Genomic DNA, 15,812 nt, shown 5'->3' on the forward strand with positions numbered 1-15,812 from the left:
CCGGACAAGCCTTTTTGGGATGCCTGATGACCAGGTCTACGGCAGGTATAGGTTTCCACCTCGTATCATCCTAGACCTGGTCAGGGAGTAGGAAGATGACCTTACATCCCGCACCCTCTGCTCCCAAGCATTGAGCCCCTTTGAGAAGGTGCTCAATGTCCTGCATGTTTTGGCCACTGGGTCATTTCAGCGGACTTCTGCCATAGTGGGGGGGTTCTCACAGGCCACGCAGTCATGCTGCCTACACCAGGTCTTGGCAATCATGACAGCATGCCCCTCAGTCCGCAGTCACATATACATGCCCAGAACACCCGCAGAAAGGCAAGCCGTTGTCCAGGACTTTTACAGGGTGGCACACTTCCCAAAGTGCTTGGTGCCATAGATTGCACCTATGTGGCCCTACGTCCACCTAGGGCCACCTAGGGCCACTGAGCACATCTACCGAAACCGCAAGCACTGGCATTCCATCAACGTGCAGGTGGTATGTGATGCAAAAAGAATCATCACCTCTGTCTGCAAACTACCCTGGCTCCACCCATGACTGTTTCATGTACAGAATGTCCGCCCTGAGCCGGCCCCTAGAAGCTGGGCAGCATGGCGACACATGGCTCTTAGGTGAGTACAAATGCATGTGCACATGCATGCATGTCACACACACACATAAATACACAAACGCTAATAATCACAACCATCATCACCTCTCCAGGGGACAGTGCCTACCCTCTGAGCAACCACATGATGACGCCAATCCGGAACCCCACCACACCACCCCAGGTAAGATACAACGCTGCCCATATTGCAATCAGGGCCATAGTGGAGCGCAAATTTGGAGTGCTCAAGTCACGCTTCCGCTACCTTGAATGCTCTGGTGGGCAGCTACTCTCTGCACCCCCAGTAGTGTGCAGGATCATTGTGGCAGCATGTGTCCTGCACAATGATGCAACGTGGCAGGGCGTACCAGTGGACATGGTGGTGCCCCCACATCCCCAACCACAGGCACAGGCGCTGCCCATGGGAGGGGACAGGGCACGTGGCGAGGCAGCCCGGACCCAGCTTGTGGCCACATTTTTCACCTAAACTCCCACCCCTGCGGAGTGCACACAGGCCTGGGACATACCAGGTGACAATTAATGATGACAAAGAGACAGTCAACTGTCACAACCTTACCACCCTGAGAATGTTGCCATGGAAGTGCCACATTGTGTGCATCCTTAGCTACTTAAACATAAGCAATCCTGTGTGACCAAAAGGCACACATGCAAGTTGTGAATCACACAGACCTGCAAAACAGGCCATGACTATCACTGCTATGTCACCCAAACCCTCCCAAACCACAGCATGACAGGGCAAGCAATAGCTATACACCAACACAGTACCAATAAGGTACACATTGACATTTGAAAAATGTAAAGTGGCATCACACAATGATTCCTGACATTGAATCAGATGAAATGACTGACCAACAACCTCCCACCCAAAAGAAGTCATACCCAAATGCATTCCAACAGTTGTAGTTGTAACATAACAATGAATGCCTGTCTACATGCATATTGTGCATTGTAAAATCAACACTGCAGCTTCTGTTGCCGTGCCCACCACCTGCAACACACTGCTCAGCGCACAGCTGAGTGAACAGCCATTGTGTGTGACGCACACCCTGAGCATCACATCCAAGCGACAAACTACATCAATAAGCAAATAACGCATGTACAGGATCCACAATTGGTCATGGATCATGTGCTGCAGGGACACAGTGGGCACCAGAAGGCAAACAGAGTGTACATGTGGACATGGAAGGGTGGTTGTACATGTAATGGATCTTAGAGCGAGTGTGTGGGTCAGTATGGACATGCACTCAATATGTGCATGTGCAATCAAGTGACCATAAGTTTCCTCTACACATCACATGTGAACATTCACCATGTGTACACCCCAGCATGTCAAGCCACAACTATTCCCTCACACCTGAAAGGTAAACACAACACATGAACAGGCATTGATCAGCAGAATACATCATGTACATAGGATACTGCAATTACAATGTCAGGGTGTGCATCACACTGTAGGGCAAGGCAACTATCAACAACAAAACACCCCCCTCACAAATCACCATGACCCACTGAACAACTGCACCTGGGTTATGTAGCCTTCATCCTTGAAGTTCACCTGGCCACAGGATCACCCTTCCCCTTTGTCACCATCTCCCACCTTGTGTGCAAAAAGTGTCCAGCACCCTGAGAGGCCACCTTGACTTGCAAAAACACCACATTAAAGAGAACTCAAAGCAGGCCAACACAGAAGCCAAGCAAAAAGCCTGCAGACAGCAAAACAAACCAGAAGAGCCTCCAGTCGATGACTTGAAGTAGCAGTACGTCACAAAGCCCAAGTACTTCCACAATGATGTAACAACCAAGGTAGCACAGTAAAACAATGTCACAACAGGATTTGTACCATGTGTGGTACATAACACTGAATAATGTACCACAAACTGATGTGTACTGTCACGCTCTCGTGTACAGGTGCAGGAGTGGCACAAACCAACCACCGCCACCTTGGCGGCTGGGTGCCTGCAAGGTCAAACTCACACAGGCCTCTGAAAATCTGGTGGGGAAGTAGGATATGCAGTCGGGACAGGCATTGCTATACTGGATAACCGGAATGAGAGGAAGGAGAGGGGAGTAGGATTCACATGGGAAAGTAGGAAATGCACAAAACTATACTACTCACATTAACACATACACAAGTACACCAAACCTGATCATCATGTACATAGTAGCAAATTACTCAAATGGTTGACAAACAGAAACTTATCTCTGGGGTGAGTGCTGGCCTCCTGCCTGCACACACTCAGGTCCGGTAACGGGAGCAGTTTAATGCTGCAAAGAGAGCCACAATTACTAATCTGTGCGTGCCCATAACACACAAACACACCACCATATATGCCCCAAAGTAACAAAATACTCTACAAACAAACAATCTGCTGTGGATGCTTTGTACCCATACGTAACATTACCCCTGTGATTGTTCATACACAGTCAATGCAGTAAGTCATGCGCCACTGGGTGCGTTGCAAATGGAAGTCCAATGTGTCACGAATCACACAACATGCAGCCAGACTCATATAGCAAGGAATGACTTCAGAACAAGTTGTGTTCCACCATGACCCCAATAAAGTAGGTAGTGCATGTGTCAAATTCTACATGGTAATGAGATGCACTGCACACAAGTCTGTCCCTTGCTGTCTGTCCCTGTGAGTTGCTTCTTTCCATGTCTCGGAATGCTACATGGCTAATACAAGTGCCTCGATGGACCATGGTGGGACGGAGGGTATGTGCCACTGGCCCTGCAGGTGCCCCAGACAACTTTCCCATCAACTAGCCATTAGCCCACCAACGCATCTCATCTGTATTGTGCGCTTCAACACCAATATTTGTCCAAGCTCACCGTCAGTGCTGCTACTAAGCATGCATGTGCAACTGGCCAGGTGGAAGGTCTACTGCGTTGTGGCCCCCCTGTGCTGCTCACCTTGCCTGGATTCCCTTGAAATACGTCAGCTGTTTTCGGATGTATCAGCGCAATCCCTGTGCCTCTGCTTGCGCACACATGCATATGTCGGCAACACCAAATGTGTCCCACTTCCAGACGTCCAATGGACCATGTCTGCTGGCAAAGGTGGTCTGGAGGCTCATCCCCCTGCAGAAAGGGCATAAAACACATGATTAATGCTTTAAAATCATTTTTGTGTGTCTCTTCGGGCATTACATGACTGGACCATGTCAGAGACGTACAACACAAATCACACCATCAGTGCGTCTTTCACAGGCAAACTGTTGAACACACCATCTATGCCATGAATTGCAACAAGCACATGTACAGTATAGATAATAAACATATTACACAATGAATAACAATGAATATACACATCAATCATGAAACCCCCCATCTAGCGAATGAAGAACAGTGGTCAATAACACCCCTATCATCCCCACTAGGGGTGCAAGTTTCACAGCAACAGACATACCACACATATGACAGTCCAGAGCCCTTGTGTAATAGGCTGTTACACCAAACCATCCTTGCGAGGCCATGGATAAGGGAAGCAGGAGTGGCATATGTGAGTCAAGGACCCCAAGCTGCAAACACAAGACAAGCTTGAAGGGCCCAGCTGGAACAGACAGTGGATGCTCTCAGAAGCCACAAAGCACCACACTGTCACATGAAAGCACAATAGACAAACAATTTTAAACAATATTAACTAATTACACTAACTATGAAAAACCTACATTACCTATTTAAACTAACTATCAAATTGAAATTAAACTAACTAAACTAAAAGAAAAATCAATAATGGCCACATACAACCCGGGGGGGAGGCACCCAGGAGGGGGGAGGTACAGTGTGCTGCTCAACACCCACACGCGATGATGTTCAGGAAAAAAAAAACTCCATTGGCTCAACGCCTGCACAGCCCGACCTATGTGGGAGATAGATGGTCATCCGAGTCTGGCTCTTCCTGGAAAGGAGGACGTGGCACAGGAGCCTGACCACACCTAGCCGCAGCTTGCCCCTCGTCGGCAGCAAGTCTGCCGGATAGGGGTGCCTGGTTCTGTGCGGCGATCACACGTAGGTCTGCATGCAGAACCTCCCGTGATACACGTGCTTCCTCTTGCAAGGTAGCACGTGTAACACAGAGTTCCTCCTGCAAGGCCTGGCTGGGCAACTGCTGCACCTCCTGGCAAGCATGTAGCTCAGCTGAGATGGTACGTTCAAGCTGCGCAAACCTCTCCTCTGCCCGCTCCCTCTAGGACATCAGAAGGACACCCAGAATGGATCTGAGGGAAGCATACTCTTGCCTCAGGGCCTCCATGTGTGCCTCTGCGTGACCTGCAATTGCTTTATGCAGAGACAACATTTCAGCCTGGCGTGCCCTGTCTGAGGCCACCATGTCGAGCCTGAGAGAGCGGGCCGTGGACCGTGCCGCCTGCTGCTGGAGAAGCACCTGCCTAGCAGGGGGGATCACACGCTCCATGCTCTCAGTGATGTTCTCCATTGCTGCCCCCTGCCATTCAGAATTGGCAGTCATGTCTTGCTCCCACTCAGTATACTGCGGTTGCGCGTGGCGACTGCGTTGCTGGGCTTGACCCCTGCAGGACCTAAGGACTGGTTGTCCTTGTTGTGTTGGCACCGCCCGCAGCTGCACGACTACATGGCCCCATCGACGTGATGGCCCAGGCACATCAGTGACTGGTGTGGAGGGTGACCCTGCGTCCGATCCACCACAGGCGAAGGTTACAAGACTGTCTGACCCCTCAGTGCAGGTGTCGCGGACAGAGGAGTGCCCACATCAGAATCACTCACCCCTGACATATGGACCTGATGCTCATCCAACTCGACGTGGACGTCAGAGTGGTCATCAGGGCTGGACTCATTGAAAGCCAGAGACAAGATGGACTGTAGCACATGTGGGTTTTCGTGGCCTACCACCCCACGAGCCCCACTTGTGCTGGGTTGCTGTAGTGATGACAACCCTGTGCCTGGCATGACAACACCATCCTCTGGCTCCATTGCGTCATCATCTGAAAAGTAGAAAGAAAAAAGGTCACTACACATTTTAGAAGCACACAACACACACACACACAGACACCAAACACATCAAGCAGACATGTCACACACAAAATATAACTGGCCATGCATGCTGGGTCAACTTGAAATTGCTTCTGTGATTAGGCATGTCGAAAGGTGTCAGTTTGCACTGAAGTGGGTCGATGCAGTTCAGCAAATATGTACGTTACTCACTATCTACATATACAAGAACTTCATGATGTGTGTCAGAAAATGTGAAGGCAGTGCAAGGTCAACTTCAGGCATCACGTGCAATGTGCATTCAGTGGGTAGCATGTCTACAAGCAAACCACCCCTCCCCCCAAGTGCAAATGCAGGGATGCCTAGCATGGCATCAAAAGGCTGAACATGGACCTGCGTATTGACAGACAGTGTTGACTAGCATCAACTGCATCATGTGAGTCAAGTGACAACACAGCAAATGATGATGGGACAGTAAGCAGGACACATGATGAAACCTCCGGAGTACACCCATGTGTGAAGAAGACACTACACCAGTTGGACAGAGTCATTGGCCATTAAACAGGCTGAGGCCTGTGACCCACACAGACTGTCACACCCTAAACATGTGTGTGATGCAGGACTGAGCCACAGTGGAAATGGGAAAGTTGATGAAATGCCATGCAATGTAGGTCCCACTGGACTCCTACTACAATGATCATCCAGTCAAGGACACATAGGGGCATGAGTGGAATACGCATGGAGCATGAAAGGGCACTCATGTCCCTGCGGGGCATCTGACCTCTGCATAGTCCAAGTGAGACACCCTTCATCAAGTACAAATGATGTACCACACAGCATATGTCTGGCAGATTGGCTGCTGGAAGTTAGCATGTACATAGGACACATGAACAGGGAAGTACTCAACGGCAAAATTGAAGCATACCAGTGTTAAGGTGGAATTGGGGTGCAGAGGGGGGGTGGAGGGGCAAGGGAGCATGCCTACATGGAGTACCCGCATGCAGGCAGAGGACACATGCACGTCAGTCATGCTATGACATAGTCCCTGGGCTGAGAGGAAGGTCACCCCACGCTACATGCAAAAGGGCCAGTGAGCGGGAACATGGCCTTTTGGGTCATCCTGGTGACGAGCATGTGAGTAGGGTGCAATAGTGGTGATGCGGACATTCCCTGTCCGCTCCACATGTCCACCATCCAGCAGAGCAGACATGCATCAGGGAAGCATTGCATTACTTGCACATCAGAACTATGTACACGTGACATGTAGTGGCAGTCATGCACAACACATCACACAAGTAAAACACACATGTCCACAACAAACACGCAGCAACACTCACTGGACTGGGCATCAAAGTCCGGCATCTCTCCCACTCCTTCGACCGATTCAGATGGTATGAACTCCGCAACGAGGGACTTATGTGGAGTGAGGTCTTCCTCGTCAGGTGCAGGCCCACTGCCAGTCACCAGAGTCAAGTTGTAATTTGAGGCACGCTTAGCCTTAGCGCTGTGTTTGACGTCATTCCAATGCTTTTTGCACTCTTGCGCCGTGCGCACCTCATGGCCAAATGCATTCACATGTTCCGCAACTTTCTTCCAGTGGGTATCACGATGGGCAGCCGTAGTCTGACAATTAGAACCCACTAGCATGTCACAGCTGTGGCCCAGCACGTAGTCCACGAGGTAGTCCAGTTCCTGGTTGCAGAAAGGCTTCTTCCTCGACGTGCTGGAGGTCGTGGCTGTGTGTGGGGTCCCAGCGTGTGCTGCAGGTGCAACCTTCCTCCTCTTGGATTGTGCGCAGACCCTGGCTGGCAAATGCCACCCTGATCACTATGGCCAGTAGCACTGGTAGATTGAGCCAAGGGAGTGGCAGGTGGAGGGTCAACCAAAGGCCTGACTTGCGTCAGTGGCAGCTGGGTGCACTCTAATGGACCCTGCGCAGCAACATCTGCTGTGGCAGGGTTATTGACCATGACTGTCCTGGATGGCAGACTCACAACTGGGGTGTTGTTGGCTGCATCTGCCCCTGCACTTGCCAACACCTGGCTGGTCGGGGCAGCAGATGACATTACTGCCCCTGGGACACGTGTCTTGGTCAGGGCAGCCCTGCGTGCACCTACGGTTTCCCTCCTGGCCTGTTGGAAATCTTCCAAGGGCTCTTCAAGTGCCAACGCAGCCTGCGCTGGCAGACCCTGAGCCTGGGTGGTGGTGTCCACAGCTGTACCTGCAGCTACCACTACCCTTGAGCCCCTGGCAGTCTATGAAACAGACTGTCGGTTCACACGGGTGCCAGTGCCAGATGCAGAAGCTGCATCTCCTGGAACCACAGGGGGTGGTGGCATGACTGCACCGACACATGGCACAACATCGTGCTCAAGTGGCGCACCCTGCCTCTTCCCCCTCTGCGGCCACCCTGGACACCCTGGAGTCCCCCTACTCCCTGGCACCCCGGCCAGGTCCCTGACCACACCTGCCACGAGGAAGACACCCAGATGAGGCGCCCCTCACCTTTGGTGGCCTCCCAACCATGGCACAGATGGAGTAGTGCCGGCACAGATGGAGGTGTGCCAATGGGAGGTGTACATCACAATTGTCCTGGGCAATTGGGGTGAAGGGGGTGGGATGCAAGATGTAAACAGCCCCCCTGCACCTGCAAGGCTGTATGTGACCCTGGTGATGTAGTGAAGGGTCACGCAATGCTCATTCACCCCAAAACTGCAGTAAAACCATGCACGCAACCCTGCAGCCTACGTGCGTGGAATCAACCTCCCGCAGTATGCGGTGGCACCCAGTAACACGAAAAACACGTACGCATGGGACGCGCAGGCTACTATGACCTCGAAAATGGGTGCGATACACAGGGGCACCCGCAGTGGGAAAAATAGCGTGCACGACTCACCGTCTGACTAGCGTGATAATGAAAAACACGCGTAGCCAATACCCCGGCCAAAAGAAGAGATACGTCCTCGATTCGCTGTGAAGTTGTGATGGCGCGCGAAACAACACGAAGCAGCAACACATGTCGGTCTCCACGAAAGGCACGTACAGCGAACTGCTGGCCCCGCTCACCTTTAACCCGTGCTGAGGGAAACGCCTGCGCACATCACGTCACTTACGCGTAGGCCCTTTCCTCGGATTACATGCATTCACACTTGGACGTGCAGTTTTTTCACATGCCAAATCACTCGGTATAAAGCTGGCCACGCAACAACAAATGGAAGACACGCTCCTGCCCAGAAGGCCGAATTACTGCCCCCCAGAGCCCCGAGCACACTTCCACCTGCCATCTGCTGCTGCCTGCCTGCCTGCTGCCCACGTGCCCTGCTATTTGCTGCCTGCACATCAGCCATCTGCAGGGGTGCAGTTGTTGTGACCACTCCCACCTTTAACTGTAGACTCCCGACTGGAATACCATCGCTCCACAGCCCAGCCCCAGGACCCAGTTGCCCATCCACACCTGCCTCTGGGGTTGCCCTGTTGGGCACAACACCATCAGGCACCACTGGCAACCCCCAGCCAGAGAGGCAGAGGGCCACCAGCTTCAGTGCCACGGAAGTTGGTGTCCTGGTGGAGCAAGTCCTGGGGCAGTATGATGCCCTCTTTGGAAGTTCGCGCGCCGACTATGAAGGACGGACCAGGATCTGGATGGACATCGTGACTGCCATCAACGCGGAGGGGGTGGCCGTCGGCGACATCAAACATGTCAAGAAGCGCTGGTAGGACTTCAGGTCCAGGACCCTCAACAAGGCCCGGCGCCTGTGGAAGGCAGCGGATGCCAAGGGGTGCCTGGGCCACCTGTCCGACCACCAAATGAGGGTCCTGGAACGCATACGCCCAGCGCTCCACAACCAGGTCCTTGATAGGCAGACCCGTCTGGAGTAGAGCGGTAAGTGTACATGCATACTGATTAGACGCTGTGCATGTCGTGGTGTGCCAGTAGTGTGCAGGTTGCACATGTGTTTCTGTAGGGCCATGTATGGATGTGAATGTACAGGGGCGTGAGGCTGACACATGCAAGTCCTCTCATGTGTGAGACACATGGATAGTGTATGTGTGGGTAAGCATGCAGGCCAAATGCAGATGTGGGAGCACATATGTTTGAATTACTGTGTATGTACATTGGCATGGTTGTGGTGTCACACATGGATGTTGGTTCCAGATGCATGCATCTGCACTGTGTACATGTGCATGTGTGTGTATTTGACAAGCGTGCAACTGTGATGCAACATGGATGCATGTGGCACTGACGTGTAGAAGGCTGAATGCCAGATGTGACATGGAGGGCGATCTTATCACTCTGACAGTTGGTGGACATGTACACATGCATGTAAGTGTGGTGGTGTGTGTGCATGTGTTGTGTACTCCCCGTGTTTCATGTGACGTCAGGCTCACCTTCGGATGCTGATGCTGTTGTTTGTGTATGGATGGTGCTGCCTGGTGCAATATTGCTGTGGAATTGCTCATGTGTGTGAGTCGAAATGACATGTGTGTTAGGGAGGGTGATGCAATGTCTGAAATTTGACACTGCCACTCATGTACAACTGTCATGTGTGTAAGAGTCCATTGTACAGTGCCCTGATGCCTGTGTTCTATCTCTCCCTGTCTGCAGCGTCAACTGATGAAGAGGGCGGAGAGGGTGCTGTGGAGCAAAGCGGCAGGGATCGCACCACCAGCCGGAGACGCAAGGCCCGGCTCCCCTCCCAGATTGTCATCTCTTCGGGGAGTGAGGAGTCTGGTGCCACATCCCAGGCCGTAGCTGCCGAGGGTAGGTCCAAGAGGCGGAGGTTGGAGATGGACTCCTCGGCAGCAGAAGGGGCAGCGGAGACCCCACAGGATCCGATGGAGGAAGATGGCATGGAGTCATCCAGGTTGGTGGGGGGTTTGGAGGAGGAGGAGGCTGTGGAAGAGACACACGGGGTCTGGAGGTGGGGATTCCACTGGTGCCAGTGGTGCAGTGCAGGGGCAGGGACAGGAGGCAGCACAGGCCGCCACGGAGGTGCCTGTGTGTAATCCTGTCCCTGATCCTGTGACTGCATCATCCGGCACCAGCAGGGATGCCTACGCCCAGACCCGTTTTCAGGGAGGGAAAGGGCGCACAACAACTGGCCTTCCTCTCCCTGCAGACGTGGCTATCCGGGACCGGGTTGAGCCTGTCCTAGCTGGGATAGCGTTGCGTCAACGGGGCCTGCGAGGTGACCTGCTGTGTTTTCGTGAAGACACTGCACGTCATCTCGGATGCCTCTTTGACCGCGTTGACCTACTGGGACGGGTCACCAGTGCTAGATTCCTCTGTGTGCTGGACCTTCTTGCGACCCCCTCCTCACCTGAACCCCCTACATGACAGTCATCCTCCATGCCATCTTCCCACCCATGTATCACCTGGGTAACCTGTGGAGCTGCCTCTGACCCAGCGGCCAGGCTGGTGGAGGACACATCCCTGCCACAGTCGGAAGTTGGACGTCCAGCAGGGGTGGCCACCACGACAACTGCACCCCAGCTGGAGGAGGATGTGCAGGCAGCAAGAGCCATGGCGCAGGCACAGGCACAGCAGCAGCAGCAACATGGTGGGAGCAATGATGGCTCGGGGCCTTCAACATCAGAGGGGCAGGCATCGGCCAGAGGGCAGGAGGACCCAGGATTGCAAGTGTCTTCTGTGTGGCAGCGATTGGGCCACGCCATAGATGAGGAGCGGCAGCGGGCAGAAGAGGCACGGCTCACAATGGTCAGGGCGGAGAACTCCATGCGGAGGGCACTGAGGCGGGCCGAGTGCCTTGAGGCAATTCGCAGGGATTTGGAGGTCAATATGACATTGTCCCTGTGAACCCTCAGGGCCATGGAAGAGGACTGCCTCCAGGACATTGAGCGGGAGTTCGATGATGCCCTGGCCCGGGACATCAAAAAGTGAGCCGTCGGACTAGCCCGCTGCCATTGTAAATAGTTAGTTAGTTAGTTAGTGTTAGGTTTCATTTTTGTTTTCATTTTTTTTGGGGCGCTTGGACAATACCCCACATTTTTGTATATAGTTCTTCATTAGTTAGTGTATTTTTGTAGGTTTCATTTGGACAGTTGGGCTCATGGACTCAGGATTTCATCCTTGTAAATAGTTGGAGTGTGGATTTGGCGGCATTTTCTTTTTTGATTTTTCCATGGAGCAATGGATTTTACTTTTTCATTTCTGTTTGGATTTGCTTTGTTGGAAGGAGACTTTGGAGACATTTTTGATTTCATATATTTTGGATTCTGATTTCCTTTTTTTATCATTATGTGACATTCTGCATTGTTTTCCTTATGTCCATTGTTTGGTCTTTAAGTTTCTTTCACCACATTTTTTGTTCAATACATTTTTTCCCATACTTCAATGTGTGGTATTCTCTCATTGGTTTCATGCATGTCACGATGTGGGTTTTCACATTCACTGGCACCCATTGTGTGTGTGTGACGGACATGTGTTGATGTACATACATGCCATTTGGGTTGTTTCATGTAACGGGCATTTCAATGTGGGATGTATGTTATGCTTGGTTGGATATTTGGGCAGGGGTGGCTTGCCGTGGGATTTGGGTGGCCATGGGGGCCATGATTGTGGGTCATGTTGACGTGTTGGGGGGGGACATGAGTGGGGGCCTGCTGGCAGGTGCCCCTCACTGTGGGGTGGGGGGGTGGGGCTGCAGGGGGACATGAGTGGGACATGAGTGGCAGCCTGCTGGCAGGTGCCCCTCAATGCTGGGGTGCGGGGACGCAGGGGGACATGAGTGGGACATGAGTGGGGGCCTGCTGGCAGGTGCCCCTCACTGTGGGGGGGTGGGGCTGCAGGGGGACATGAGTGGGACATGAGTGGTGGCCTGCTGGCAGGTGCCCCTCAATGCTGGGCGTGGGGGTGCTGGGGGACATGAGTGGGACATGAGTGGGGGCCTGCTGGCAGGTGCCCCTCACTGCTGGGGGTTGAGAGTTCAGGGGGACATGAGTGGGGGCCTGCTGGCAGGTACCCCTCACTGCTGGGGGTGCAGGGGGACATGAGTGGGGGCCTGCTGGCAGGTGCCCCTCAATGCTGGGGGGCGGGGGAGCAGGGGGACATGAGTGGGACATGAGTGGGGGCCTGCTGGCAGGTGCCCCTCACTGGGGGGGTGGGGGTGCAGGGGGACATGAGTGGGACATGAGTAGGGGCCTGCTGGCAGGTGCCCCTCAATGCTGGGGGGTGGTGGTGCAGGGGGACATGAGTGGGGGCCTGCTGGCAGGTGCCCCTCACTGCTGGGGGGTGGGGGTGCAGGGGACATGAGTGGGACATGAGTGGGGGGCTGCTGGCAGGTGCCCCTCTCTGCTGGGGGGTGGGGGTGCAGGGGGACATGAGTGGGGGCCTGCTGGCAGGTGCCCCTCACTGCTGGGGGGTGGGGGTGCAGGGGACATGAGTGGGACATGAGTGGGGGGCTGCTGGCAGGTGCCCCTCAATGCTGGGGGGCGGGAGTGCAGGGGGACATGAGTGGGACATAAGTGGGGGCCTGCTGGCAGGTGCCACTCACTGCTGGGGGGTGGGGGTGCAGGGGGACATGAGTGGGACATGAGTGGGGGCCTGCTGGCAGGTGCCCCTCACTTCTGGGGGGTGGGGGTGCAGGGGGACATGAGTGGGGTCCTGCTGGCAGGTACCCCTCACTGCTGGGGGGTGGGGGTGCAGGGGGACATGAGTGGGGGCCTGCTGGCAGGTGCCCCTCACTGCTGGGGGGTGGGTGTGCAAGGGGACATGAATGGGACATGAGTGGGGGCCTGCTGGCAGGTGCCCCTCACTGCTGGGGGGTTGGGGTGCAGGGGGACATGAGTGGGGGCATGCTGGCAGGTGCTCCTCACTGCTGGGGGTGCGGGGGGACATGTGTGGGGCCTGCTGGCAGGTGCCCCTCACTGCTGGGGTTGGGGGTGCAGGGGGACATGAGTGGGACATGAGTTGGGGCCTGCTGGCAGGTGCCCCTCACTGCTGGGGGGTGGGGGTCCTGGGGGACACGAGTTGGTGATCATATTGCAAGGTGACATGTGGCTTGGTTGGGGGGCATGCCCATGGTGGATGGGCTGCCTACGGGATATGACCAGGGGTGCAGGGTAGTCTCCTGTGGTGTGGGCTGCCTGCAGGGGCTGTTGAGGGGGTAGAGGGGACACCTGGGAGGACCCACACTGCCAGTTCACGTGTGGGACTCCCCACGCACCCCACTGGAAACACGTACCCCGCTCTGACAGCGAAATCGCGTGTGAAACTTCACACGCTCCCCCGAAATACACGTACCCCGCTCTGACAACAAAATCGCGTGTGAAAATTCACGCGCACCCCCGAAATGCACATATCCCACTCTGACAGCGAAATCACGTGTGAAACTTCACGCGCACCCCCGAAATACACGTACCCTGCTCTGACAGCAAAATCGCGTGTGAAACTTCACACGCACCCCCGAAATACACGTACCCTGCTCGCACAGGGCCAATCGCATGTGAAACTCCCCGCGGACCACAGTAATACACGTACCCAGCTCGCACAGGGCCAATCACATATGAAAGTTCCCGCGAACCCCAGTAATACACGTACCCCGCTCGCACAGGGCCAATCGCGTGTGAAACTTCCTGCGAACCCCAGTAATACACGTATCCCGCTCGCACAGGGCCAATCGCGTGTGAAACTCCCCGCGCCGGGGTGTACATGTATTCGGAGGGGTGCGCAGGGAGTTTTACAGGCGTTTTCGTGGTTGGGGGGCTGTATGCTGGTCCAATGCCTGTGTGCCATGTACGGGATTTGTGCGCTGTGCACGGCGCACGGGGAGGGATTGGGGGCATAACTGGCACTGCTGCAGGGTCGCTGCGCCACTCTACGCCACGGCTGGTTTTGGATGTTGAAATCCATGAATACGCTGTGCGCGGAAATGGATTTTAGTGCACATGGTTGGTGCAGACTGTCGCACGCGCACACTGTGCGCCAGCCGCGTGCACCACTTGTGCGCTGGATTCTATGAATTACCCCCTTAGTCACTAAGACATAAGTATAGCCACGACTGTGGGCAAACCTGGCTCAGGGATATTGCAAAACTACCACCCTGGGTCGAGTGATTGCAGCATGAGGTTACTGGCTAAACTGACATTGCTGATAAAGTTGTTGCTTTTCATTTCTCAACACAAGTGGAGTCCTGGTAGCACTAACCCAATCTCTGTGAAAAGATTGGGTAGGGTGAAGGTCATCTCGTTTGATCACATTATTGGCCACCATAACCACCGTAACTATCCATGTCATCTATGCCTCAACCATCTCATGTACTTAGCGCAATTGGGTAGCGTAACCCTCCACTTTCCACCTGATGCGGCTCCTCCCATGATAGTCATGATCAGAGTGTCATCTCTGTCAGAAGGGAGGGTGGAGATTATGTTATGTCACACTCTTCAGGCACTGCCTGATCCAGCTGAACTAGCCACTTGGTACTGTGATGTCATGCAAGTACCAAGTGGAATGTTGATGTATGAGTGAGAGAAGGCTGTGCTGAGTGTTCTGTTTATGGGTCAGTTGGTCCCTCCCTCCATGGGTGATGGGTGCCGGTGATCTATCTTAGGATCTATCTTAGTATCTATCTTATGTCTTATACCTTATGTCTTTATGTCCTGTAACATGTAACTGAAGAAATGGAAGTAAACTTACTTATAAGCAACCTAACTCAAGTATGGACTTTGCATTACTACAATGGCGACGAGGATCTCTGGAAGAGGAACCCTGGTGAAAGGGAAGCTGGAAGGGAAGGTGACTGCAGAGACCTGCTGCGGGGGGTGCAGGAACTATCAGGACCCAGGAAAGAAGAAGACATCACCGCCCCCAAGTAAGCATACCCATCACCCAGGGTGGATAAGGGAGGAGGAGGACCATAGCAGATTGGACCAGCAGCCCATAGCCGTGGGAGTGCTGGGTCCTGGGGCATAAGAAGTGAAAGGGGTCTATACGAGAAGGGTGCCCCTAGAGTGCTGGATTTTGGGATATATATAATAATAATAAGATTTGTTGATCCGCTTTAGTAAAAGTGCTCCTGGACTAATTTTGACGGACCAGCAGCCTGCTATCTAAGGGAGTGCTGTGTCTGGAGCCATAAGGAACTTAAAGGGACTGCAGAAGTGATGAAAGGCTCGCCAATAAGATGGAAGGGTCCCTTTTAATTTGAAGTGAAGTCTTTCCTTTGTGTGCACGCAGTGAAGGGTCCCATAAACAGAAATGAAGTAAAGAA

The sequence above is a fragment of the Ambystoma mexicanum genome, chromosome 5p, assembly GCF_040938575.1.
Source record: "Ambystoma mexicanum isolate Mex_15411 chromosome 5p, UKY_AmexF1_1, whole genome shotgun sequence".
Classification (NCBI taxonomy): Eukaryota; Metazoa; Chordata; class Amphibia; order Caudata; family Ambystomatidae; genus Ambystoma; species Ambystoma mexicanum.